The sequence below is a fragment of the Rana temporaria genome, chromosome 5 (assembly GCF_905171775.1).
Source record: "Rana temporaria chromosome 5, aRanTem1.1, whole genome shotgun sequence".
Taxonomy (NCBI): Eukaryota; Metazoa; Chordata; class Amphibia; order Anura; family Ranidae; genus Rana; species Rana temporaria.
In genome coordinates, this window is record NC_053493.1 from 347,508,427 (window position 1) to 347,536,229 (window position 27,803).

A 27,803-nucleotide genomic window follows, 5' to 3' on the forward strand; every position below is an offset into this window, starting at 1 on the left:
GACAATGCTCCTTTATTAAAGCTGGAGCAATGGTGGAGCCGCCACCCAAAGAAACACATCTCTGCCAATCTACACAAAGAAGTCGGTTAACCCCTTAATGTCTCCTGGGCATTAATTGCCAACATTCACCAGATCATGGAGAAAAACAAGATGTTGTCAATGTGCAGCTCCATAAGGAAAAAGCTTTACTAACACGGTGTTAAAAATCTGGTGCTCTAGCCAGCCACCCTTCTCTCCCATTTCAAGTTGACCACACTAGACATCAGAGCACATCCATCCCAGTGTGGTCAGTTTTCTGGCAGTGCTGGGAGAACAGAGTTATGCTGACCACCCCCTTGCCCACCACACAAATACACGCACGAAAGCGATCTCCAGCGTGAAACGCATTAATGCCTGTGACTGTTTTTGAGAAGCTGCGATTATGCTTTTATTTCATTTTCTACAATAAAAGTATTTGGATCTTCAGCGGTCATCTATTTTTCTCTAAAATATTATGGCGCAGGTTCGGTGCAAGGTAAGAATGCGGTGGGGGCTGGTACTAGGTGTGTTTTTTTTTATAATCACTTTTTTTCCCCTTTATTATAACAGGTCTCGTTTTACAATCGAGTACTGTATTTATTGGCGTATAACACTCACTTTTTTACCCTGAAAATAGAGGGTAAACTGAGGGTAAATAGAGGGTAAACTGTACATGCGTGTTATACGCAGGGGGCTGTGGAAGGTTTTTTTTTTTAAACTTCCCTCTTAAAGTTAGGGTGCGTGTTATACACCGATAAATACGATTATATATATATATATATATAATAAACAGAGACAGACAAATACAATGCTTACAATTTTCCCCCAATAAATCCTTTTAACATGTAACATTTGTTCCCCTTTCACCCTTTTCATTCTATTTCCTCCCTCCAGAGCACCCTTGGGTGACGGGAAACGCTCACATACACACATTATCCTCCAATCTCCAAAAAGAAGATGAGAGAAACAACTAAACAAAAAAAAACCCCCCCCCCCCCCAAAAAAAAAAAAAAAAAAAAACTGGCTTGGCTCTCCTTTGGTTTCAACCAAAGTGTATACGTAAAATTATATTCTAAACAAAAAAAATCCTCTTACTTTTATTGCCCATGTTCTTGCACTAAAAGTAAACTGTAATAATATATGTTGTTATTGACTGATCACTTTTGATTATGGAAATGATTTTAGGCATCTTCCACGCGAGGCGGACTCCGTCGCTACGGACTCCGCCAGCTCAGCGGGGGATCTATCCAGTGAATGACAAGCCGCTCTCTGCTCACCGAGCGGGAAAAGGCTTGTGCAGCATTGCTGTCTCCTATGGAGCGATCTGATGAAAATGGACAGCATGTCCGTTTTCATCAGATCTTACCCGATCCGCCATGGACAGATGGGGACGTATCGCCATACGTCTGATTTTGGTGGATCGGATCGGTTCGGTTGTCAGCAGACATGTCTCCGCTGACATCCGACGCTCCATAGGATTGCAGGGAGCGGCCGTTCAGGTCCGCCGTCAAAACTGACAGGTGGATCTGAACGGTCCCACCGTGTAAAAGGGGCCTTATTCTATCAGTTAGTGGACAGGTCACTAATTGAGCAACGAATAATCATTTTCACTGCAATTGGCCAAAATTATATACGTGATGGCCAGCTTAAGTATTGGAGAGATGCCTTTAAGGCAGGGGTTGACAAATTTGCTTGGAATCTAGGAGCCAGCTAAAAAAGTTAGGAGCCAGAAAACGCACCCCGTCCCGATGAGCTTGCGCGCAAAAGTGAACACATACGTGAGCAGCGCCCGCATATGTAAACGGTGTTCAAACCACACATGTGAGGTATCGCCGCGATTGGTAGAGCCCTCCTCTGTAACTCAAAACATGCAACCTGTAGATTTTTTTTTAACGTCGCCTATGAAGATTTTAAAGGGTAAAAGTTTATCTTTCATAATATTAAAAAAAATGGGATAACTTTACTGTTGTCTTATTTTTTAATTAAAACAAGTGTAATTTTTTCCCAAAAAAGTGTGCTTGTAAGACCGCTGCGCAAATACGGCGTGACAGAAAGTATTGCAACGATCGCCATTTTATTCTCTAGGGTGTTAGGATAAAAAATATATATAATGTTTGGGAGTTCTAATTAGAGGGAAGAATATGGCATTGAAAAATAGTGAAAAATTACATTAGAATTGCTGTTTAACTTGTAATGCTTAACTTGTAATACCAACGGCCACCACCAGATGGCGCCAGCTCACATCTGGTGGTAACAACTTGTAATACCAACGGCTCACCACCAGATGGCGCCAGCTCACAAAAAAAAATTCTAGTCGCCATGGCGACCGGGATTTGTCGAGCCCTGCTTTAAGGTGTTAATATTTATTAATTTTTTTTAACTTTAGATGGATTGATGTTATTTTGGCGAGTCATAAGCAAGTCTGTTCTGGAAATTTTATAGATAGGCAACTCCTATCCTCATATTGATTAGTGGTTCCAAATACCGGTAAATAATAAACTACTGCAGTAGGGAACAGACACAAAAAGATACACTCAGCATCTTTACAAATAACTGTTCTGTTTATTTGGTGCAATTTAAGGTTTTTTATACACATGCATAGGCATCACATTAATATTGAATTGTACTTTAATGGCAACAAGGGGCGTAACATAGGCAAGCTAAATACTAATCAGGACTTGAAAGAATGCAAACATGTAATCAAAACATTATTAGTGTCACGTAATGTTTTGATTACATGTTTTACCATGTGCTACTACAATGCACTGTGTACAGGCCCCAATAGCTACATTTCAAGGCATTTGAAAAATGAAGGATCCTAATAACCAACTATAGGAAACTGGCAAGTGGGATAGCCAGTGGTTAACGTACAATACGTGGGAAAACCAAAAGAACTTAAAATAATACATCCGAACGCAGCCGAGACCTTTATAAACAGACCGGACTGCAAGATCTAGTTTAACAGGACATAATCACAGTTAATGCGGCGTCGTAGAGAACTTCTAAACCATCATCTTAAAACAGCAAGCCATTTTGTTCACTTATCCACTCTGCGGCCTGCAGCTAGGGCAATTAGTCTGAATATTTCATGACCGTACTGCAGTTAGCGCACCTTCACAAGTATCACACCGCTTTAATGCCGCTGTTGAGGTACAATTAACAACAAATTGAGAAAATGGGTTTAAGCAGCTGAGTAACCATAAATGAAACATTTAAGTGGTTAAAACACAATGGCCTGTAGTGAAATCTTCACTACTTATACGTTTGGAGAGGATAAAAAAAAGAAATGTCCAACGGCAACAAGAAATTTCTTCTTAAAGGGGTTGTAAAGGTACAATTTTTTTTCCCCCCTAAATAGCTTCCTTTACCTTAGTGCAGTCCTCCTTCACTTACCTCATCCTTACATTTTTCTTTTAAATGTCCTTTTTTCTTCTGAGAAATCCTCACTTCCGATTCTTCTGTCTGTAACTACACACAGTAATGCAAGGCTTTCCCTCTGGTGTGGAGTGTCGTGCTCGCCCCCTCCCTACAGGAGAGTCAGGACGCCCACTAACACACAGCTCCTTTCTCTATCTGCAAGGTAGAGAGCGTCCTGACTCTCCTGTAGTCCAAGGGAGGGGGCGAGCACGGCACTCCACACCAGGAGAAAGCCTTGCATTAGGCCCCTTTCACACGGGGCGGATCAGTAATGATCCGCCTCCATATGCTCAGCGGGGATCGCTCCGTTGATCCCCACTGAGCCGGCGGATGACAGGGCGGGCCCCGCACACTGTGCAGGGACCGCCCTGTCTTTTCTCCCCTCTCCCCTATGGGGGGGGGGGGTCGGATGAACACGGACCATATGTCCGTGTTCATCCGATCCGATGACAGAAGGAAAAAATAGGGTTTTCTTCCGTCTGCACAATCGAATCATTGCGGAGGCGGACGAGCCCGGGTGTCAGCGAATGTTCATCCACTGGCACCCGCAATCTCATAGGGACCAATGTATGTCCTCTTTTCATCCACAAACGGATGGATGAAAAAGTGGACATACAGTCCGCAGGTGTGAAAGGGGCCTTACTGCGTGTAGTTACAGACAGAAGAACAGGAAGTGAGGATTTCTCAGAAGAAATAAGGACATTTAAAAGCAAAATGGAAGGATGAAGTAAGTGAAGGAGGACTGCACTAAGGTAAAGGAAGCTATTTAGGGGGGGAAAAAAAATTACCTTTACAACCCCTTTAAACTGGTTGTAAACCCACTTTTTTTACTTTTACCTACAGGTAAGCCTATAACAAGGCTTACCTGTAGGTAAGGAGAATATCTCCTAAACCTGTACGGTTTAGGAGATATTCCCCTCGCAATGCGCCGCTGATTGCAGCGGCGCATGCGCAGGGGGGGGGGGACCTTGCCGAATTTAAATCTCGCGCACGCGCAGGAGTGACGTCATCGCCGCTCCAGCCAATCACAGCGCTGGAGCGGCGATACCCGGAAGACATGCCGAGTCAAGATGATATCTCGCTCGGCGTGGACCAGGTAAGTTCTACACACCTCGTTCCGAGGTAAGTATTTCATAATGAGCTAATATGCTGTGCATATTAGCTCATTATGACTTTTGCCTTGCAGGAGAAAAAAAATAAAAACATTTTGATGCGGGTTTACAACCGCTTTAAATAAGTCACGCTGCTGACCAAGGAGGTGCTGTATATGATCAATAAAGGTGTCCGAATGTAAAGAATCACCTGTAACAGAATAGGTAGGCAGCCAAATGATCAGGCATAAATTATCTGCAACTTGTAATTTACTAAACAGGGGTAAAGTTAAAATCAATAATGCAAAACAGGGTCAGAATGAGCATGCACACAGAATAACATGTCCTCATTTACAGCAATGTCTCTGTAGCTCAGTCAGGGTGACATGGCGCAGCATAGTCTCTATATGTAGAGTCAAGCCAAGAATCACTACATCAGTAAAACAGTTTAGAACACAGTTACTGGCAATTATCCTCATAAACCGCATGCCCCATAGTGAAGTCCAGGGTAAGTCCGGTAACACCAGCACACAGCTGGAGGAAACCATTGCGCAAGGACAAAGCCACCCCACTTGAACAGGAGTACTTTGGTAGCAATCAGGGTGGTACTCCCCACAGAAGCTGGACCTTTCAGAAAAGCTTTGTGCTATTAGATTTTGGCCTGGCTGGCGGCACGCCGGTCCTGACAGTGGAGGACCTCTTAGCTGGCTGCATATTCACTTGTTATGGGCATAGCTAGGAACCCCAGGAGTTGTGGGACAAAGAGCTAAATAGACCTGCATCTACATCCGAGCAAGGTGAATAAATGAGCACGCCATTACACAACTACAACAGATTCCACAGGTCAGTGTAATGTAGTCTAGACATCGAAAAATACAGTTGCTGTAGGGCAACACAAACGTTTCCATTAGGTGGCCATATTTAAAAATACAATTACAGTAAAACCTTGGATTGCGAGCATAATTCGTTCCAGAAACATGCTTGTAATCCAAAGCACTTGTATATCAAAGCATTTTTTTTTTTACAGGGCATAAAAGAGAAAAGAGGCGCCCCTAAGTGTAGCAATAAGTTGCTAAATGTTGTACCTTCATTAAATGTAACAATATTGCTACATTTAGAGGCGCCTTTCTTCTATTTTATTCTCAGTTGTGACATGACGCTACTCTTATATCAAGACATCGCTTGTTTATCAAGGCAAATGTATTAAAACTTTTTGCTCATCTTGCAAAATGCTCTCAAACCAAGGTTTTACTGTACTATTTTCCTAGGACTCTTCTCTTGCTTATTGTTTGCCTGTTTTTTATCCAGGTTTTCTAGTAATAATGTAAAAAAAAAAAAAAGGTTTATGTGTTCAGTAGTTCACAGAATTAAACCGATATGCAGTACTGCACCCATAACAAAAGAATCACAGAACATTCTAGAATTTGTATAAAAGAAAGCAGAAGCAGTGTGCCTTGCTTTGTGCACTGGTCTAAATCAGTCAGTGGATGGGGGATTATGGTGTGGAGTTGTAAAGGTGTTGGCCTTGGTCCCTTAGTTCCAGCGAAGGGAGTTCTTAAGACGTCAGCATACCAAGACATTTTGGACAATTTCATGCTCCCAACTTTGTGGGAACAGTTTGGGGATGGGCCCTTCCTGTTCAAACATGACTGCGCACCAGTGCACAAAGCAAGGTCTATAAACATATGATTGGCCTGCACAGACCTCAACCAAATAGAACACCTTTGGGATGAATTCGAGCGGAGACTGCGATGAGTCAAGCCTTCTCGTCTAACATCAGTGCCTGACCTCACAAATGTTCTTCTAGAAGAATGGTCAAACGTTCTAATAGACACACTCCTAAACCTGGTGGACAGCCTTCCCAGAAGAGCTGAAGCGGTTATAGCTGAAAAGGTTGGGCCAAATCAATATTGAACCCTACAGAACAAGACTGGGATGCCATTAAAGTTCATGGGCCAGATCCACAAAGAAGTTACGCTGGCGTATCTAGGATGCTCCGGCGTATCTTTTTTCTGTATTCAGAAAACAAGATACGCCGGAATTTAGCTAAAATCTGACTGCCGTAAGCCTCTTACGCCGTCGTATCTTAGTTGCATATTTACGCTGGCCGCTAGGTGGCGCTTCCGTAAATTTACGCAAGGAATATGCAAATTAGGTAGATAAGCCGATTCACAAACCTACGTCCGCCCGGCGCATTTTTTTTTACGTCGTTTACCCCTGCTATATGAGGCGTACGCAATGTTAAGTATGGACGTCGGGCCACCGTCGTTCACGAATAGGGCTGTGCATAAGTTACGTTCACGTCTAAAGCATTGACGATTTGCGGCGTAATTTGGAGCTTGCGCACTGGGATTCTTTCACGGACGGCGCATGCGCCTTTTCGTAAAAAACTTCAAATACGTGGGGTCACGATTAGTTAGCATAGAACCAGGCCCGGATTTACTCCCTTTGCCGCCTCAAGGCCGGGTCCTTCAATTGAGAGCCATCTCACCTCCTCTTTCCTCTGTTTTCTCTCCTCTCACCATCCGTGACATGACAGGGGGAACTACGGAAATTAAAGTGAAAGTGTCCTCTCCTCTCAGCCGCAGTGCCGCCCCTGCACCCACTGCCACCCCGAGGCCTGGCCTTGTTGGCCTTGTCTGGAATCCGGCCCTGCATAGAACACGCCCCCAACCAGCCTCTTTTGAATTAGGCGGGCTTACGCCGCCCGATATACGCTACGCCGCCGTAACTAAAGGCGTAACTTCTTTGTGAATACAGTACTCGCCTTTCTAAGTTACGGCGGCGTAGCGTTTCTGAGATACGCTACGCCCGCCTAAAGATAGGCGCATGTACGTGGATCTGGCCCCATGAGTGTAAAGGCAGGTGTCCCAGTACAGACCAAACGGTAACAAGTTTCACACATACATTGAAGCACAATGTACGTGTGAAACATCGTTACCCCTTGGTCTGTTTTAGTCCTGGTGACCGTCTTTCAATAACCCTGTTGGACGAATGTTGGTGTGCAGCTAATTTTTCTCACTTGGTCAACATGTTCGCGGTTGGAAGCCGGAGCTAGCACCCTGCCCTTCCTTTTTTGTGGATTATTATACCCACCTGGAGCAGGGATCCGTCTCATTTCTCCTAGTGTATGTTGAGCTGCCTACATTTCTGGATCTGCTGATAATTATTTCATGAGGTTTATACGACCAGTAACCTCGGGCTATGCATCTTTCCACAATATTCTCCTAATGAGGTGTCCATGTTTATGACAGCCACTAGATAAAACAAATGGAATCAAATGTTTCTTTCTTGCAATCAAGGCCCCTTGGAGTATTCTTGTATACAGAACACAATGATAAATGTACCCGCCTGGTTGGCGCCCAGTTTTCCCTGCAGTTCTTCTTTTATTAGAACACTGGATGTCACCCGGGTACAGAAGGAAGAGGAAGTCTATGAAGGGGCTGGTCTCACGCCAGAGCAGGGAGGTCTTTTAAGACCCTTGTAATATTTCAAATACATCACAACAAGGGAGTTTCAACCTTAGCAACCAACACCATTAGTAAATATGGAGCCCAGGTCAGAGTTCAGATCAATAACTCTACTAACCCACTTTTAGAAAGAGAAGTGCTCCTCGGGGAACAAATATAATATGAGCAATATTCAGAAGCACAATATATTTAATAACCTAATGAACTAAGATGACTTTTTTATAACCAGCCTGTTTTAAGGTGAACTTTTTACAAACCTAAACAATTCATAATTGATTTTTAGCAGCTCATTTATTCAGTTAGCTACCGAGTATGCTCTTTAGCCTAGGTTCACACTGCTGCGAATTCAAAATCGCAGTAAAATGCACGATTTTACCGCGATTTTGGCCGCAATTTAATGTAAATCGCGGCCCGAAATCGCAAAAAGTAGTACAGGAACTACTTTTTGAAATCACAGATGCGGCGTCGCACTGATTAGGACAGTGCCATTGCCGACAATTGCCGCCGATTTGAGATGCGATTTGACATGTCAAATCGCATCTCAAATCGTTCCAAATCGTACCCAGTGTGAACCAGGGCTCAAAGTGTTACTAAACCCACGACAGTAAAATCAGTCTGTATCTGCAGTAAAGCAGGGGTGCCCAACCTTTTGAAGAGCGAGGGCCACTTTAGCAACTTGATAACCAGTCGCGGGCCACAATGAGCGGAGCAGGTGGATGACAGGTCATAGCTACTCTATAGGCCCTCCAATTCGATCTGCCCAGATGGAAGGGGGACGAATTCCCTTCTATTTTTTTTTTAGAGGATTGGATTTGAGGTAGGCAGGCGTAAACGGACAGAAGTCTGTTTAAATTTGCCGCTCTGTAGAGGTGAATTGAGGGTCCAATTGGGTAGGGTCGATCATGTGAAAAGGGCTTAAGACTGCTTTCACACTGATGTGGTGCAGTTTACCCACACCACGGGGTGCAGCGTAATGCACCCATGTCTAACCCGCGGGTTAGCTAACTTTGCCATAGACTCCGCCTGTGGCAAAAGCTGGCATTCTACAGGAAGCATTGGCTTATGGAGCTCTGCTCAGGAGCAGTTTTCTTCCTCTACCACCAGCTTCATGCACAACACTGATGCTGTGGTAGGACAGGTTGGCAACCTGCGATCTGGGCTTGCCAACCCACCATTCCAGAGCAGGAGGTCGCGGGCCACATCAGAGGGCTCCGCGGGCCACATGTGCCCCCCGGGCCACTGGTTGGCCACCCCTGCAGTAAAGCATGCTCATTATACTCATGGTGGAACCTAAGGGGTTAATCCTTCGATTTGTGTAAAAACGCTGTTTGATCCTGTTTTTTCTGATCCTCCTCTTCTTCCACTGACTCCAAACACATCTCCAGATAAGACAGAGTTAGTGGAGTCAGGCTGCACATGCTCAGTTTGGTGTGTATTGCTAGTTTTTTTTTTTTCTTGGAAGAGTGCATGTGATCAACACAGGGCCAATTAGCACTGTCCAGATAGAGGGGCAGCCTCATAGGACAGCTTAGTGCAGTATGAAAACTCCTCCTACAAGCTTTAACCAGACACTGATAGAAGTCACAAGACTGCTATATACTGCTGATGAGAAAAAGTGTTTAGCAGTTTATATTTACTAAAATAATTGCATTTCCATGTTTTGTGTACAGTGGGAGACCAGATTTAGTGAATGCAGGGCCCTGGGTTTAGTAACACTTTAAAAAGAGAAGTCCAGCCTAAGCTAATTTGGCTGGACTTCTCCTATGGGTCACAAAAATTCATTTTGCACCACTGTGACACATTTTCAGCAGAGAGCGGTCTGAAGTCCGCCCTCTGCTGACATCACACAGATCAGTCCAGGCATGGCATCATCCCGACTTTGGGAGCCTGAACTGATGGCGGTCTCAGACTCTCAGCAAGCCGCCCCCTACCTCTCCACAGCTCATCGCTCCAGCTCTCTGCTCAGGGAGTCGGGAGAACCAAGCCATCGGCAGTGTTCGATAGCTTGGTCCTCAGTGAAGAGGCGCCGGGAGACAGATGCAGCATAGGTAGTATAATTATGGGGGGGGGGGGGGGGGGGGGAATTCCCATACTTCTTTTTTAATCTTTGCCTATGCTCCAGTTTAAGGCGATGCCATGAACGCTGCCCCAGATTTCCCGTTTCAGGGTGGCTCCTTCCTCTTGCAGCATCCTATGGTGCCACCCTTACATGCAGGGTCTAGAGTTGTGTCTCTCTACACTGTGAATCAATAGAAACACACAGCCCTATAGCCTAGAATGGCAAAAGGCACTAACCCTGCTCTTTCATCCCTCCACTCTTCAAGTCAACAGACTGACTGCAGACTGCACTGTCCACTGTTAACTTTTTCCTGTAAAGAATGGAAGTTCGGGCAGAGCAGGTGCCAGCAGCTTTGAAAGTTATAAACCGCAAGTGCTGGGGTAAGAATTTTAACAACGTTTACTGGGGAAATGTGCTAAATGTGTTAAATGAAAACACATTTTTTCAAAATAGCTTCCTTTACCCTAGTGCAATCCTCTGTCACCTCATCCTTCGATTTTGCTTTTAACTACTAGCCGACCAGCCACCGTCATTATACGGCGGCAGGTCGGCTCTCCTGGGCAAGAGCCCGTAGCTATACGTCCGCTTTTCGAGCGGCCACTAGGGGCGCGTGCCCAGCTCTGGTTCCTCTGCAGTGTCTCCCCACCGGAGGAAACACTAAGAACTGAGGTCTGGCAGGGGGAGGAGAGAATTTGAAGGCTGTGCAGTGTTTCCTACAGGAAGAGGAGGAGCCTATCTCTCTCTATTGTGGCTGTCCTGAAAGACGGATAGGGAAAAAGGGGGGGGTGTTATAGATGTTCACAATATTGTCTCATTGTTGTGTCGGCAGCTCTATCTATCTCTATATACACACATACGATAGATAGATAGATAGATAGATAGATAGATAGATAGATAGATAGATAGATAGATAGATAGATAGATAGATAGATGGATAGATAGATGGATAGATACACACACATACATACATACATACACACACACACACACACACTTTTGGGGTTAGCGCAATATATTTCCTTTTTTTGGGTTAAAGATGGGACAGAACTAGATTTAAGGGGAGCATTGCAACCAGGAGGATGCAATACACTTTGGGAGGTGTAAACACAAAAAAAAAAAAAAACGAACATGTTATACTTACCTCCACTGTGTGGTTCGTTTTGCACACAGTGGCCCCCGATCCACGTCTTCTGGGGTCCCTTGGCAGCTGTTATAGCTCCCCCTCCGCAAAAGCTTTCCACCTTAATGCGAGCAAGCTCACATGGAGGAAAGCACTTGCAGGCGCGCTCCTGTTATACAGCGGCGGCCATAGCCCCCCAGCGCGCCGCTTAATTGGATGTGATTGACAGCAACGCCAGCCAATGGCTGCGCTGTTATCAATCCGTCCAACCTAGCCAATCAAAGGCCAGGCTGGGAACCAAAGAGGATGACGGGGGTGAGCACGGGACTTTCGAGGGGTGAGGTAGCTACTGTCGGATGTTTTTTCGCCTTAATGCATAGGATGCATTAAGGTGAAAAAACATTTACCTTTACAACCCCTTTTAAAATTTGCCAAATAGTACTACTCCATTGCTTGCTAAAATAAACATCAAATATACATTCCAGTGTCTGACACCCTAAAAACGATGGCGTCTGTGCCCTACCCCACCCCATACAGACAGCACAGCTTACAAGAATCTAAACTGGGTAAGCCCTATTGCTTAAGGGGAACAAACTTTTTCTGATTGACTCAAGCAAAGTAAGTGAATGAGAAGGTGATGTAGAAGGGTTGATGAAGAAACACAGGTTCTGACATGCATGTCTAGTGCAAATACATATTGTGTCCAAGGCTCACCATACACATATCAATCTGATCATACAAGCTTTATACAAATAACTTTAGATTTATTATGAAGACCTACTTGGACTATCCAGTCAAGCAGAGCCGCACACACTGCATACTTGTTGGTAGATCCAAAGAAGATTATACAATCAGATTGTAAGGTGTATGGAGAGCCTAAAAGGGTCCTTTCACGTTTGCCTTATGAACAAATCACTGCAGAATTGAAGCAGAACAGGACTTGTGTGTCCACCTTTGTGGACCTGCATTAGATTTATGGGCAGACTTGTGTTTGTTTACACCAAGCTACCTCCAATCCATCACCTTAAGGTTTTAACCACTTCATTACTGGGCACTTAAACCCCCTTCCTGCCCAGACCAATTTTCAGCGCCGACGCATTTTGAATGACAATTGCGCGGTCATACAACACTGTACCCAAATTATATTTTTATCATTTTTTCCCCACAAATAGAGCTTTCTTTTGGTGGTATTTGATCATCTCTGTGAGTTTTATTTTTTGCGCTACAAACAAAAAAAAAAAAAAAAAGACAAAAAAATGTGAAAAAAAACACAATATGTTTTACTTTTTGTTATAATATCACAATTTTTTATTTTTATTTTATTTTTCCTCGGTTTAGGCCGATACGTATTCTTCTACATATTTTTGTTACAAAAAAAATAAAAAATAAAATCGCAATAAGCGTATATTGATTGGTTTGCGCAAAAGTTATAGCGCCTACAAAATATGGGATAGATTTATGATTTTTTTTTTTTTTTTTTTTTTTTACTAGTAATGGCGGCGATCTGCGATTTTTTTTGTCAGGCCTGCGATATTGCGGCGGACATATCGGACACTTTTGACACAATTTTGGGACCATTCACATTTATACAGCGATCAGTGCTATAAAAATGCACCAATTACTGTATAAATGTGACTGGCAGGGAAGGGGTTAACACTAGGGGGTGAGGAAGGGGTTAAATGTATTCCTTGGGTGTGTTCTAACTGTGTGTGGAGGGGGACTGACTGGGGGAGGTCACACAGAGCTCCCCGTCCCTGCTGTCGTGGCTGGCGGACATCGCGGCCCGACAGGCACGCGTATCGGCATCTTAGCGATGCGCCGGGCACAGTGTTTCCTCACGCGCGCGGAGAATGCACATAAAAGGACGTCCAGGGACGTCCACCCGGCAGTTGAGAGCCGCGCTGTGGACGTCTTTCGTCTATAGTGCGGCTCTCAAGTGGTTAAGGGGGGGGGGGGGGGAAGATACAACCCCCCCACATCTGGATGGGCTCAGAGGTAGATGGATGTAACCCTGAATGCAGCTGCTGAACAGGGCCACCTGACAAACTGATGGGTGGATTGGATTGGAAAGCTGGACCAGAACAGTCAACATAGCGGACCAATGAAATCACTCTGATGACATCACAATATATAGATCCTGGGAGCCCAACAGTGCAGGAGGCAGCAGCTGTCATTTCTAACAGACATCACTCCTAATCCTATCAGGTGATGGAGAATCAATATGATCTCATTCTTCATGGATTTCTATCAAGATATACAAACACTCACCCGACACTTTATTAGGTCACCTTGCTAGTACCGGTTTGGACCCTCTTTTACCTTCAGAATCAGAACTGACTTAAAGCGGTATTCCGACACCAAAAACACACGTACTGCAGCTGCTAGCTTTTAATAAATGGACACTTACCTGTTCTGGAGTCCAGCACCTGCAGTAGATGTTTCCATAAGCTATCGGGTGCTGCCTTTCGGCTTTACGCCGGGAGCCCTACTGCGCAGGCGCGAGGCCTGCTCTCTCCTACTGGCCTGGCGGCCGGGGGAGGAGGAGGGAGCCCCGCGTTGACACCAAGGCCCGGACTCCCGGAAGTGGGAGTGTACCCCTCCCCCCTAAAACAGGGTTTGACAAATTTGCTTGGAATCTAGCTAAAAAAGTTAGGAGCCAGAAAACGCGCCCCGTCAAGCTTGCGCGCAGAAGCGAACACATACGTGAGTAGCGCCAACATATGTAAACGGTATTCAAACCACAAATGTGAGGTATCGCCGCGATCGTTCGAGCGAGAGCAATAATTCTAGCCCTAGACCTCCTCTGTAACTCAAAACATGCAAACTGTAGAATTTTTTAAACGTTGCCTATGGAGATTTTAAAGGGTAAAAGTTTGTCGGCATTCCACGAGCGGACGCAATTTTGAAGCGTGACATGTTGGGTATCAATTTATTTGGCACAGCATTATCTTTCACAATATAAAAAAAAATTGGGCTAACTTTACTGTTGTCTTATTTTTTAATTTAAAAAAAATGTATTTTTTCCCCAAAAAAAGTGCGCTTGTAAGACCGCTGCGCAAATACGGCGTGACAGAAAGTATTGCAACGATAGCCATTTTATTCTCTAGGGCAGTGGTCTCCAAACTGCGGCCCGAGGGCCAGATGTGGCCCTCTGCTTGCCCTTTTCCGGCCCTTTGGGCACTATTCCTCCCACTGATACAAGACACTATTCTGCCACCAAAAATGGGGCAAAATTTCTCCCACTGACACCAAAAATTGGGTACTATTCCTCCCTATGATACCAAGGACTGGGCACTGTTCCTCCCCCTATTACCAAATGTGGCAATGCTTACTCCCACTGATGCCAGGAAAATTTCCACTCCCGCTGGCCATAGTCCGGCCCTCCTAGAGTCTGAAGGACAATAAGCTGGTCCTTTGTTTAGAATGTTTGGAGACCCCTGCTCTAGGGTGTTAGAATAAAAAATATATATCTAATTAGAGGGAAGGAGATGGCAGTGAAAAATTACATATTAGAACTGCTGTTTTACTTGTAATGCCAACGGCCACCACCAGATGGCGCAGGTCACAGAAGGAAGCTTGGCACTTCGCAAAGCCACGGCCTCAATTACCGACGATCGCGGGGGAGGTGGGGGCACATTGTGCCTCCGTGTGCCCCCGCCGCGCCCTAATTACCGGCGGGCGCCAGGTCACAATTTCTTGTCGCAATTGCGACCTGACGCCTGGATTTTGTCGAGCCCTGCCCTAAAAGGTGTTAATTGTGGTACTGGAAATGGTAGGAAACGGATGAGCGAAAGTTCCACTTTTGGGTGGAACTCTGCCTTAATTCTTTGTGGCATAGATTTACCAAGGTGTTGGAAACATTCCTCAGAGACTTTGGCCATAGTGACATGATAGCATCTCACAGTTGCTACAGATTTGCACATCCATGATACAAATCTCCTGTTCCACCACATCCCACAGATGCTCTATTGAGTCTATTGGATGAGATCTGGTGACTGTGGAGGCCATTGGAGTGCAGAGATCTCATCGTCATGTATAAGATACCAGGGGTGAGATGATTGGAGCTTTGTGACATGGTGCATTATCTTGCTGGAAGGAGCCATCAGAAGATGTAATCATAAAGCGACGACGGACATGATCGGCAACATTACTCAGGAAGGCCGTGGAGTTGAATTGGCACCAAGGGGCCCAAAGTGTGCCAAGAAAAAAAAAAAATATCCCCCCCACCAGTCGAGTATACAAGGAAGGATGGGTCCACGTTTTCATGTTTACGCCAAATTCTGACCCCACCATCTGAAAATCCAGACTCAGACCAGGCATGATTTTTCCAATCTTCTATTGTCCAATATTGGCGAGTCTGTATGTAGCCTCAGATTCCTGTTCTGATGCCTCGTACCCCCGTCGGGAAAACTGGCCGTGTGTATGCTCCATAGTAGTTTGAGCCCTGGTTCACACTGGGTACGATTTGGAACGATTTGAGATGCGATTTGACATGTCAAATCGCATCTCAAATCGGCGGCAATGGCACTGTCCTAATCAGTGCGACGCCGCATCTGGGATTTCAAAAAGTAGTTCCTGTACTACTTTTTGCGATTTCGGCCTGCGATTTACATTAAATTGCGCGGGAAAATCGCGGCAAAATCGTGAATTTTACCGCGATTTTGAATTCGCAGCAGTGTGAACCTAGGCTTAAAGCCGGAAGTTTTTCTATAGGGAAATATTGAGCATACACAAACTTTACCGCCGGGAAAACCGATCCTGTGCACAAGGCATTAGCTGACAGGAGTGGCACCCGGTGTGGTCTTCTACTGCTGTAGCCCATCTGCTACAAAGTCCAATGTGTTGTGTGCTCAGAGATGGTATTCTGCATACCTTGGGTATAACAAGTAGTTATTTGAGTTACTGTTGCATTTCTATCATCTCAAAGCAGTCTCCTATTCTCCTTTGACACCAACAAGGCATTTTTCTCAGCACAACTTCTGCTCACTGGATATTTTCTCTTTTTCAGACAATTCGCTCTAAACCCCGAGAGATGGTTGTGCGTGAAAATTCCAATAGATCAGCAGTTTTTAAAATACTCAGGACCAGCCTGTCTGGCAGCAATAACCACGCCAAGTCACTTAAATCACCTTTCTTCCCCATTCTGATGCTTGGCTTGAACTTCAGCAAGTTGTCTTTACCACATCTAGATGCCTAAGAGCCGGTTCACACTGGGGCGACTCAGCCGCCTGACAAGTCGCGGTCCACAGTAGTCAATGGAACCGTTCGAATAGGAGCGACGCAAGTCGCTCCGACTTAGAAAAAGGTTCCTGTACGACTTTGGGGGCAACTCGGGGCGACTTGCATTGACTTCAATACTGAAGTCATTTTGCAAGTTGCCTCTCAAGTCGCCTTGAGATCGCCTTGCCGAGTCGCCCCTAAAGTCGTGCCGCCTGTGTGTGAACCGGCTCTTAATGCATTGAGTTGCTGCCATGTGATTGGCTAATTATCCATTTTCGTTACCAAGCAGGTGTACCTAATAAAGTTAAGTGACTGGTGAAATGATACATATGCAGGAACTACTTTTGGAAATCAGTGGGGCGCCCCAAAGTCCATGTCGTACCGATCGGGGACAGTGCCGCTGCCGGCATTAGCATGCGATTTGACATGTCAAATGGCGCTGATGTCAATGAGGGCTTATTATCACAGCTTAATTGGACAAGCTGAAGTTGGAAGCTGATTGGTTAATATGCACAGCTGCACCAGATTTAGTAAATCTCCCCCACAGACTTTGCTAGGCTTGCCACACCCTCCTAGGTAAGGCAACTAAGCCCCATACATTATACAAGTTTCCTTTAGATTTACCAAAATCATATAACAGTCCGTCGTAAAAAAAATCCAAAGTACAAACAGGCATGCTCCGAAGCAATGCGAACCATAACACAACATTAGCAGAAGTTCCCCAAAGGGTGGTGCTAAAGAGCTGGAAAACCACGTTGTTTCGTATTTGTTGTCTGACAACGTTTTGTCATCTGTATGCAGAACAAGTTCACGCCCAATGCCCTTCAGACAAAAGTCCTACAATTTAGAGAAGCGGATAGAGATAACAGAGCTGGGACATCGTTCTATGGTCAGTAGACAGCTGGGAAACCTCCAAAGATGGCTGGTGCTGATCTAATGATGACAGCTCACCTCTCCAGAGACCTGTCATCTTTTTATCAGTGACACCGCCACACACACACACACACACACACACACACACAGATCATCAGTGACACCGCCACACACACTGATCATCAGTGACACCGCCACACACACTGATCATCAGTGACACCGCCACACACACTGATCATCAGTGACACCGCCACACACACTGATCATCAGTGACACCGCCACACACACTGATCATCAGTGACACCGACACACACACTGATCATCAGTGACACCGCCACACACACACTGATCATCAGTGACACCGCCACACACACTGATCATCAGTGACACCGCCACACACACTGATCATCAGTGACACCGCCACACACACTGATCATCAGTGACACCGCCACACACACTGATCATCAGTGACACCGCCACACACACTGATCATCAGTGACACCGACACACACACACTGATCATCAGTGACACCGCCACACACACTGATCATCAGTGACACCGCCACACACACTGATCATCAGTGACACCGCCACACACACTGATCATCAGTGACACCGCCACACACACTGATCATCAGTGACACCGCCACACACACTGATCATCAGTGACACCGCCACACACACTGATCATCAGTGACACCGACACACACACTGATCATCAGTGACACCGACACACACACACTGATCATCAGTGACACCGACACACACACACTGATCATCAGTGACACCGACACACACACACACTGATCATCAGTGACACCGACACACACACACACTGATCATCAGTGACACCGACACACACACACACTGATCATCAGTGACACCGACACACACACACACTGATCATCAGTGACACCGACACACACACACACTGATCATCAGTGACACCGACACACACACACACACTGATCATCAGTGACACCGACACACACACACACTGATCATCAGTGACACCGACACACACACACTGATCATCAGTGACACCGACACACACACACACTGATCATCAGTGACACCGACACACACACACACACACACTGATCATCAGTGACACCGACACACACACACTGATCATCAGTGACACCGACACACACACACTGATCATCAGTGACACCGACACACACACACACACACTGATCATCAGTGACACCGACACACACACACACACTGATCATCAGTGACACCGACACACACACACACTGATCATCAGTGACACCGACACACACACACACTGATCATCAGTGACACCGACACACACACACACTGATCATCAGTGACGCCGACACACACACACACTGATCATCAGTGACACCGACACACACACACACTGATCATCAGTGACACCGACACACACACACACTGATCATCAGTGACACCGACACACACACACACTGATCATCAGTGACACCGACACACACACTGATCATCAGTGACACCGACACACACACACACTGATCATCAGTGACACCGACACACACACTGATCATCAGTGACACCGACACACACACTGATCATCAGTGACGCCGACACACACACAAACACATCATCAGTGTCATCCAGGACCAAATCCTACTCTTTGGAGATGAAGATTGCTCCATGAATGAGTGATATACACTGAACATTCTCTCCATCACCTTATGTTTCCTGCTGACCTCAGCACTCTCCATGCAGTGCTGGGATCTCCCGGTGTCCCCCTACATACAGTGACAGGAAGAAGTGACCTTGTATAAGTCGGTGTCACTGCAGTGTACAGAGCGATACAAAGTCTTCTATGTAACAATCGTACAGTGTGTCCTCCCCTCCCCTCTATATGGTAACAGATGATCAGCACCCCCTGGACCGGGGAGGAGGTATGGAGCCAATAACATTCAGGTGTGGAGGGATGTGGGCAGATGATTGGTCGGTAGGTACATAGAGCCCTCTGCAGCAGATCCTGCACGCTCCATAGACATGTGTGGGTGGTGGTGCGGAGTGTCCCCATATAGTACATTGTGATGGTTCCAGCATTCCTAGAAAGCACAGCACAGCCCTGCAGTGTCCCCCTTTCCCCTCTATATACAGATCTTACCAGTCAGTGATCTCCATCCCCAGTCACATGATGGGGGATCGGGCTGTCCTCCCTCTCCGGACCGAACACATGTATCCAACACTGCACCTGATCCGACCGACACTGCCAGCCGTCCACCGCCTGCCAACACTTCTCACCCCGCCCACCAAGCCTGCCAGGAGGGGAGGGGCTCAGCCCGGCAATCACATCATGAATATTCACACAGGAGGAGGAGTCCGGCGATGCTAGAGCACAAGGGACACGCCCAGCAGTGCCAGGCGTGACATCTATATAGGGAGCTGTGCCTCTCCTATCAGTGATAGAATGTACTGATCCCCTATGGGAAGTACACTGTACACTGAGCCCTATGGGAAATACACTGTACACTGATCCCCTATGGGAAGTACACCTTACACTGAGCCCCTATGGGAAGTACACCTTACACTGATCCCCTATGGGAAGTACACCTTACACTGATCCCCTATGGGAAGTACATTGTACACTGATCCCCTATGGGAAGTACACCTTACACTGATCCCCTATGGGAAGTACACCTTACACTGAGCCCCTATGGGAAGTACACCTTACACTGATCCCCTATGGGAAGTACGCCTTACACTGAGCCCCTATGGGAAGTACACCTTACACTGATCCCCTATGGGAAGTACACCTTACACTGATCCCCTATGGGAAGTACACCTTACACTGAGCCCCTATGGGAAGTACGCCTTACACTGATCCCCTATGGGAAGTACACCTTACACTGATCCCCTATGGGAAGTACACCTTACACTGAGCCCCTATGGGAAGTACACCTTACACTGATCCCCTATGGGAAGTACACTTTACACTGAGCCCCTATGGGAAGTACACCGTACACTGATCCCCTATGGGAAGTACACCTTACACTGAGCCCCTATGGGAAGTACATTGTACACTGATCACCTATGGGAAGTACACCTTACACTGATCCCCTATGGGAAGTACACCTTACACTGAGCCCCTATGGGAAGTACACCTTACACTGAGCCCCTATGGGAAGTACACCTTACACTGATCCCCTATGGGAAGTACACCTTACACTGAGCCCCTATGGGAAGTACATTGTATACTGATCCCCTATGGGAAGTACACTTTACACTGATCCCCTATGGGAAGTACACCTTACACTGAGCCCCTATGGGAAGTACACCTTACACTGATCCCCTATGGGAAGTACACCGTACACTGAGCCCCTATGGGAAGTACATTGTACACTTATCACCTATGGGAAGTACACCTTACACTGAGCCCCTATGGGAAGTACATTGTATACTGATCCCCTATGGGAAGTACACTGTACACTGATCCCCTATGGGAAGTACACTGTACACTGAGCTCCTATGGGAAGTATACTGTACACTGAGCTCCTATGGGAAGTACACTGTACACAGACCCCCTATGGGAAGTACACTGTACACTGATCCCCTATGGGAAGTACACTGTACACTGATCCCCTATGGGAAGTACACTGAGCTCATATGGGAAGTATACTGTACACTGAGCTCCTATGGGAAGTACACTGTACACTGAACCCCTATGGGAAATACACTGAGCTCCTATGGGAAGTACACAGAGCTCCTATGGGAAGTAAACTGTACACTCAGCTTCTATGGGAAGTACACTGTACACTGAGCCCCTATGGGAAGTACACTGTACACAGAGCCCCTATGGGAAGTACACTTTCCACTGAGTGCCTATGGGAAGTACACTGTACACAAGCTCCTACGGGAAGTGCACGTCCTCAGCATCATATCCAGAGGTTGTCTTTGGGAAATAGATGTATTAGTGCTGCCAACATTCCTGCAGGTCAGCCTGTCAGTGCTATGACCATAGGCCGTACACTGCATAAAATTGGTCTGCATGGCTGTCATCCCAGAAGGAAGCCTCTTCTAAAGATGATGCACAAGAAAGCCCGCAAACAGTTTTCTGAAGACAAGCAGACTAAGAACATTACTGGATTACCGGAACCATGTCCTGTGGTCTGATGAGACCAAGATAAACGTATTTGTTTCAGATGGTGTCAAGTGTGTGTGGCGGCAACCAGGTGAGGAGTACAAAGACAAGTGTGTCTTGCCTACAGTCAATCATGGTGGTGGGAGTGTCATGGTCTGGGGCTGCATGAGTGCTGCTGGGACTGGGGAGCTACAGTTCATTGAGGGGAACCATGGATGCCAACATGTACTGTGACATACTGAAGCAGAGCATGATCCCCTCCCTTGGGAGACTGGGCCGCAGGGCAGTATTCCAACATAACAACCCCAAACACACCTCCAAGACGACCACTACCTTGCTAAAGAAGCTGAAGGGTAAAGGTGATGGACTGGCCAAGCATGTCTCCAAACCTAAACCCTATTGACTATCTGTGGGGCATCCTTAAACGGAAGGTGGAGGAAGGCAAGGTCTCTAACATCCACCAGCTCCGTGATGTCGTCATGGAGGAGTGGAAGAGGATGCCAGTGGCAACCTGTGAAGCTCTGGTGAACTCCATGCCCAAGAGGGTTAAGGCAGTGCTGAAAAATAATGGTGGCCACACAAAATATTAACACTTTGGTCCCAATTTGGACATCTTCACTTACGGGTGAACTCACTAGTGGCGGCATAGGTGTACGCAGCCTATTGCATTAGGGTGTGCACCCCAAAGCTCCAAAACATATGCGTTTGACATATTTACCTGCCTCTTCCCCGCTCCCATTCCTGAAACAATGGGAGGAAGGGAGGACCCGTGCAACAGAAGGAAGAGGAACAGGGAAAGGAGGGGTGGCGGGGGTGGCATGTAGTAGTAGCGATCCCCTATATTTTCCTCCTATGGCAGCTGAATGTTGACAAAAGGGAGAAGAAGAGAAGCCTATTTTCTGCTGCTGCAGGAAGAAAATACAGATCGGTTCCACTAAATTCCACCTCCACCATCCCTTCTGTCCAGGTTCTGAGGGTCAGCAAGAAAGGATTGTGGTTTACCTGTCACCTGCCCACCATTGATAGCTTGCTAACCCCAGGATTAGAGTGTGCCCAGGCACACCTGGCACACCCCTTGCGCACGCCTATGAGTGGCGGCCTGTCCATAAAGGGCGCACGGGCGCCGCCTCCCCTATCCATGTGTCCGGCCCCCTGATCTACATATCATGGGTGTTTTTTTTAAGAACCTGATTAGAGCCAGAGGCTCTAATAGGCTTCAAAAAACAGTGGGCTCAGAGCACTGCACTCCGATCCCACCTTGTTATGTGACAATAGCGAATACATTTTCGCTATTTTCACACTAAAGTTCCTCCTCGCCAATCAGGAGGCAGGTAGTGAGACCTGTTTCCCGACTGGCCAAAGCCTCAGGCGATCCTATTGGATGCCTAGCGCTTAAGAGGAACAGAGAGGAGACACATGGCGGAGGAAGCTTGAGGAGTGGACTCCAGAGCCGCTGCCCGCACTAGAGGAAGAGAGGACACCACAGCCCCGCTACACGAGCGGGTAAGTGCGGGACCGGTTGGGGGGGTTGTCAGTGACGCCTCGCCAGCGAGGGGAGCTGTCTCAGTTCCGTGCCGTTCCGCCTAGGGCAGTGTTGTTTGTTTGCTGCCCCCCAAAAGAAGAACCCACTAGCAAGTGTGTCTTGCCCACAGTCAAGCATAGTGGTGGGAGTGTCATGGTCTGGGGATGCATGAGTGCTGCCGTCACTGGGGAGCTACAGCTCATTCAGGGAACCATGAATGCCAACATGTACTGTGACATACTAAACCAGAGCATGATCCCCTCCCTTCAGAGACTGTCCTATTGAGCATTTGTGGGACATTCTCAAACAGGAAGGTGGAGGTACGAAAGGTCTATACCATCCACCAGCACATCCACCAGCAATGTGATGTCGTCATGGAAGTGTAGAAGAGGATTCCAATGGCAACCTGTGAAGCTCTGGTGAACTCCATGCTCAAGAGGTTTAAGCCAATTCTTCAAAATATTGGTGGCCACACAAAATGTTGACACGTTGGGCCCAATTTGGACATTTTCACTTAGGGGTGTATTTAATGTGTGTTGAGTTATTTTGAGGGGACAGCTAATTTACACTGTTACACAAGCTGTACACACTCACTACTAGGGATGAGCTTCGTATTCGAGTAAAACTCATGTTCGACTCGAACATCGTATGTTTGATCGTTCGTCGAATTCCGAGCGTTTTGGGCCGTTCGCACCAAATTCGACCATAATTCACTGCGGCATCGCTGGCTGATGATTGGCCAAGCATGCACTATGACCCGCATGCTTGGCCAATCACAGCTTGCAAAGAACGGAGAGCCATAATTGGCCAAAGCCAGGGTGGCTTTGGGCAATTATGGCTCAGGGGGTTTAGTACACGCCCCACACTATAAAAGGCCGCCTGCAGGTCGGCCTTGTGTAGTGTGTTGCGGTGGCCGGCTCAGCGGGGATCAACGGATCGATCCCCGCTGAGCTTACGGACACACGGAGGTGGATCATTACTGATCCGCCCCGTGTGAAAGGGCCCTAAGAGAGGACAGAGAGAGTGTCATTTTTTGCAGGTAGATAGGGCAGGCAGGCTAGTCAGTTAATGTTACAGTGTGTAGAGGATATATACATCCCAGGTGTTGTACATATATTTATACACTGTATAGTTTAGCTAGATCAGTTCTTCCTAATTTACTGGCAGGCAGGTGATTGTGCTAGCTGCAGTATTCTTACGTGGTTTATTGCCTGTGTCCTCTGTAGTTTGCACCTAAAGCTACTTGGTGTGTACTGGCCATGTGCTCTGTAGTTTGCACCTAAAGCTATGTGGTGTGTGTACTGTCTGTGTCTGTGCTATTTTTCGCATTACAAGATTACAGCCTGAGTCCTAAACTCCTCCTTTGGCTGTACTTGCGACTGCAGTAATCCTGACCCTGGTCACTGCTTCTTTTTTTCTTTCACAATATATTTTTATTGAAGAATTTTAAAGCCATACAAATATACATACAATGCAAATGGTGATTTAAAGAAATACATAGGAAAAACGTATTGCTTGAATTGAACAATAAGTATGCAATAATACACTTCATAGTTGGGATTAGGTTACATAGAAGTAGAGAATATAATAAAGAAAATGGGTAAGAAATAATACAGTTTACATCTTCTTCTAGCGAGTAATAGGTAAGGTGTAATCTGTGTAAATGCTGATCATTGTACATCAATAACTGTTGACGAAAAGTAGGAATAATATGTCGCACAGAGTTTGGTTGAGTTTTAAATGCCCATAAGACAATTACCGTATATACTCGAGTATAAGCCGACCCGAATATAAGCCGAGGCACCTAATTTTACCACAAAAAAATGGGAAAACTTATTGACTCGAGTATAAGCCTAGGGTGTCCATCTGCATGCCTCACTGTGCCTCACTTTGCCTCACTGTGTCCATGTGCATGCCTCACTGTGTCCATGCCTCACTGTGTCCATGCCTCATTGTGCCTCACTGTTTCCATGCCTCACTGTGCCCATGCCTCAAGGTATCCATGACTAGACTAACGTTTAACATGGGAGTATAAAGAAAGGGTGCTCGGATTTGAAAAATCGGTGCTCCCCGGCCATAGGTCCCCCAGACACTTGTAGATGAGACCTTGGGCTACATGTGTGCCAAGGGGACCTACGACCGGCCGATACCGGGTCCCAAAAATCCGGGAGATCAGGCGCAAAAAGGTGACTTGAGTATAAGCCGAGGGGGGCATTTTCAGCACCAAAAAATGTGCTGAAAAACTCAGCTTATACTCGAGTATATATGGTATATTCATCGGAATATCTGAATTTGATCCAGCCATTCCAGGTGTTATGGTAATGGTCTATGCAATCATTTCATATGGCAAGAGTCTTTTCCATGGAGTGAAAATTAATTATTTCTGAAATTCATTCTTTGAAGGAAGGGGAGTGCGTGGTTTTCCAAGATCTAGGAATTACAATTTTGGCTGCATTAAGCAGATGTCTGTGTAGCAATAAAACAAAAAAGTGTAGCGCTAAATATATGTACAATTAGGAATGATTGAAACAAACCTAATAAAGTGTACCCAAAGTTATAGCATAATATAAAATCGTGAGTCCACAAATAAATTGAAAAAAGGGGTATAAGTAAAGTCTCTTAAGCAATAATAAAAAACTCCGAAAATTAGTGAATCAATCAGCAATGAAGTGACTTGTCTTCATAGGCATGGAGTGACAATCTGAAGTGCATCCACCACCAAAAATAAATGGAGGCTTACCGAATTTTGAGCTGTGGCGGGGAGCCCGGTAGTCGACTGGGTTCCCAATTCTGAAGATCCCAAGCGAGTGTAGCTGTTCGGTGGGGAGTCCATCTGAGGAGAGCCAATGAGAGGCTGGCGATCCAATAGAGTCTCGTCAAACCACCGGGGATCAAGGTAACCGGACACTGAGAGGTTGGTCACCTATCAGTTGATAACCTGTAAGCTATTTGAAGGAGATCCAGGCTAATTCTATTAAGGAGAATCACCTATGTTATCTCAATCCTAAGGAGGGTCTGTGTCAGAGACTTTTCCGCTAAGTTCCAAGTGATACTCTGGCTTGCAAGGTCAGTAAGAGAGGTCTGTCCAGGTACACTAAGTCCACTCAGGCAGGAGTGGCGCAAAAAGAGTTACACGTGGGAGCAGGACTGTTTCCCTACTATTATGCCTGAATCTACTGTTCTCCTTCTACTTTCAACTTTACCTTTCACCGCCAGTTTTACTGTTTTTACCCGGCTGGGTAATAAAGAGCACAGAAAAGACAACTGTCGTAGACATTCCGTTACTACTACATTCACCATACAACCTTAGACGGCCGAGGAGCCATGAGGTAACATGCCACCCAAAACAAACCAGCAGCTCCTTCGGGGGTAGTGCTACATCTGATTAGTGATCTTTTGTTGCGATTAACAGGTTGTGTGGTGATGTTAAGGAGACAATCAGCAGAGTCTAGTACAGAATCTTCTTCTGTAATTTTCTGTATTAAATTACGGGCCTTTTTCAAGAAGTCAGAGATTAAAGGACAGTTCCACCATATGTGTAACAATGAGCCTGTGTCATTATTGCATCTTCAACAAACATCTGTGGTTTGTGGGTACCAAGAATGTAGTCTTTCAGGAGTGGCATACCATTGAGTGAGTAATTTTAAGTCTCTTGGAGTCTGGTACTAATGGAGCATTTGTGAGAAAGTGTACAGGCCTTCCTCCATTAGACGTCTGTAAGTTCCCTATTTAAGGATTTTTCCCCAATTAGATTTAAAGTTTAAGCTTTGTTTGCGTGTGGAAGCCTGGAGCCATGAATAAGCTAGAGTTATCGTTTTCTTTACTGCCTTGGCTTCTACTTCTTAATTCTGTGTCTGTTTTTAGTGATAATCTGTTTTATCTTCAGTAATAAATCTATCTGTGAACCAGGGGCGGACTGACCATTTAGGCACTCGGGCACTGCCCGAGGGCCCCATGCCCCTAGGGGGGCCCATCAGGGTTGCCAGACTCAGTAAAACCAGGGACAGTATGTACAAATCTGTGTCCCTGAAATGTCCCTTACCGACATTCTCTAAAAATGCCAAGATTATAGCTGCCCCGCCTCTCCTGTACCTTTTCAGTGTGTGTATTCTGTGTGTGTATATTGTGTGTCTGTGTGTGAATACTGTGTATGTATACTGTCTGTGTGTGTATTCTGTGTGGCCCCATAATTAATTGCCTGGGGGCCCCATAATCTCCTATTGCCCGGGGGCCCCATAATCTCCTATTGCCCAGGGGCCCCATAATCTCCTATTGCCCGGGGGCACCATAATCTCCTATTGCCCGGGGCCCCATAATCTCCTATTGCCCGGGGGGCCCATAATCTCCTATTGCTCGAGGGCCCCATAATCTCCTATTGCTCGGGGGCCCCATAATCTCCTATTGCCCGGGGGCCCCATAATTACCTATTGCCCGGGGGCCCCATAATCTCCTATTGCCCGGGGGCCCCATAATCTCCTTTTTCCCGGGGGGCTCATAATCTCCTATTGCCCGGGGGGCCCATATTCTCCTATTGCCCAGGGGCCCCATAATCTCCTATTGCCCAGGGGCCCCATAATCTCCTATTGCCCGGGGGCCCCATAATCTCCTATTGCCCGGGGGCCCCATAATCTCCTATTGCCCGGGGGCCCCATGAGTTGTCAGTCCGCCCCTGCTGTGAACTTTGTAAACTGTTGCACTTGGCTGCCCAGGAATATAGTCACACAAGACAGTAAACCAGTCGCAGAGACTTTGCTGAAAGACATGTAGCCTGATTTGTGACTAATTATGTTTCTAAATTACTTGATAAATATCCCCCAATGTATTTAACCTCTTGCCGACCGCGCTATAGACAAAATACGTCTACAGCGCGGTCGAGTTAAACACTGTTCAAGCTACACATGTGAGGTATCG

The 27,803-nt window shown here is 46.3% G+C and overlaps 1 protein-coding gene across 2 annotated transcripts in view; it reads right to left on the reverse strand.

Annotated features, from left to right (window-relative positions):
- The window catches only part of PAG1 (phosphoprotein membrane anchor with glycosphingolipid microdomains 1), a 331,656-nt gene extending 312,095 nt beyond the window's left edge, over nucleotides 1–19,561 (reverse strand). For both annotated transcript variants that reach the window (XM_040354494.1, XM_040354495.1), the window contains exon 1: nucleotides 19,397–19,561. The gene's annotated coding sequence lies outside the window, so the exon portion shown is untranslated. The remainder of the gene's footprint in view (nucleotides 1–19,396) is intronic.
- Between the last annotated feature and the right edge of the window lie 8,242 nt (nucleotides 19,562–27,803).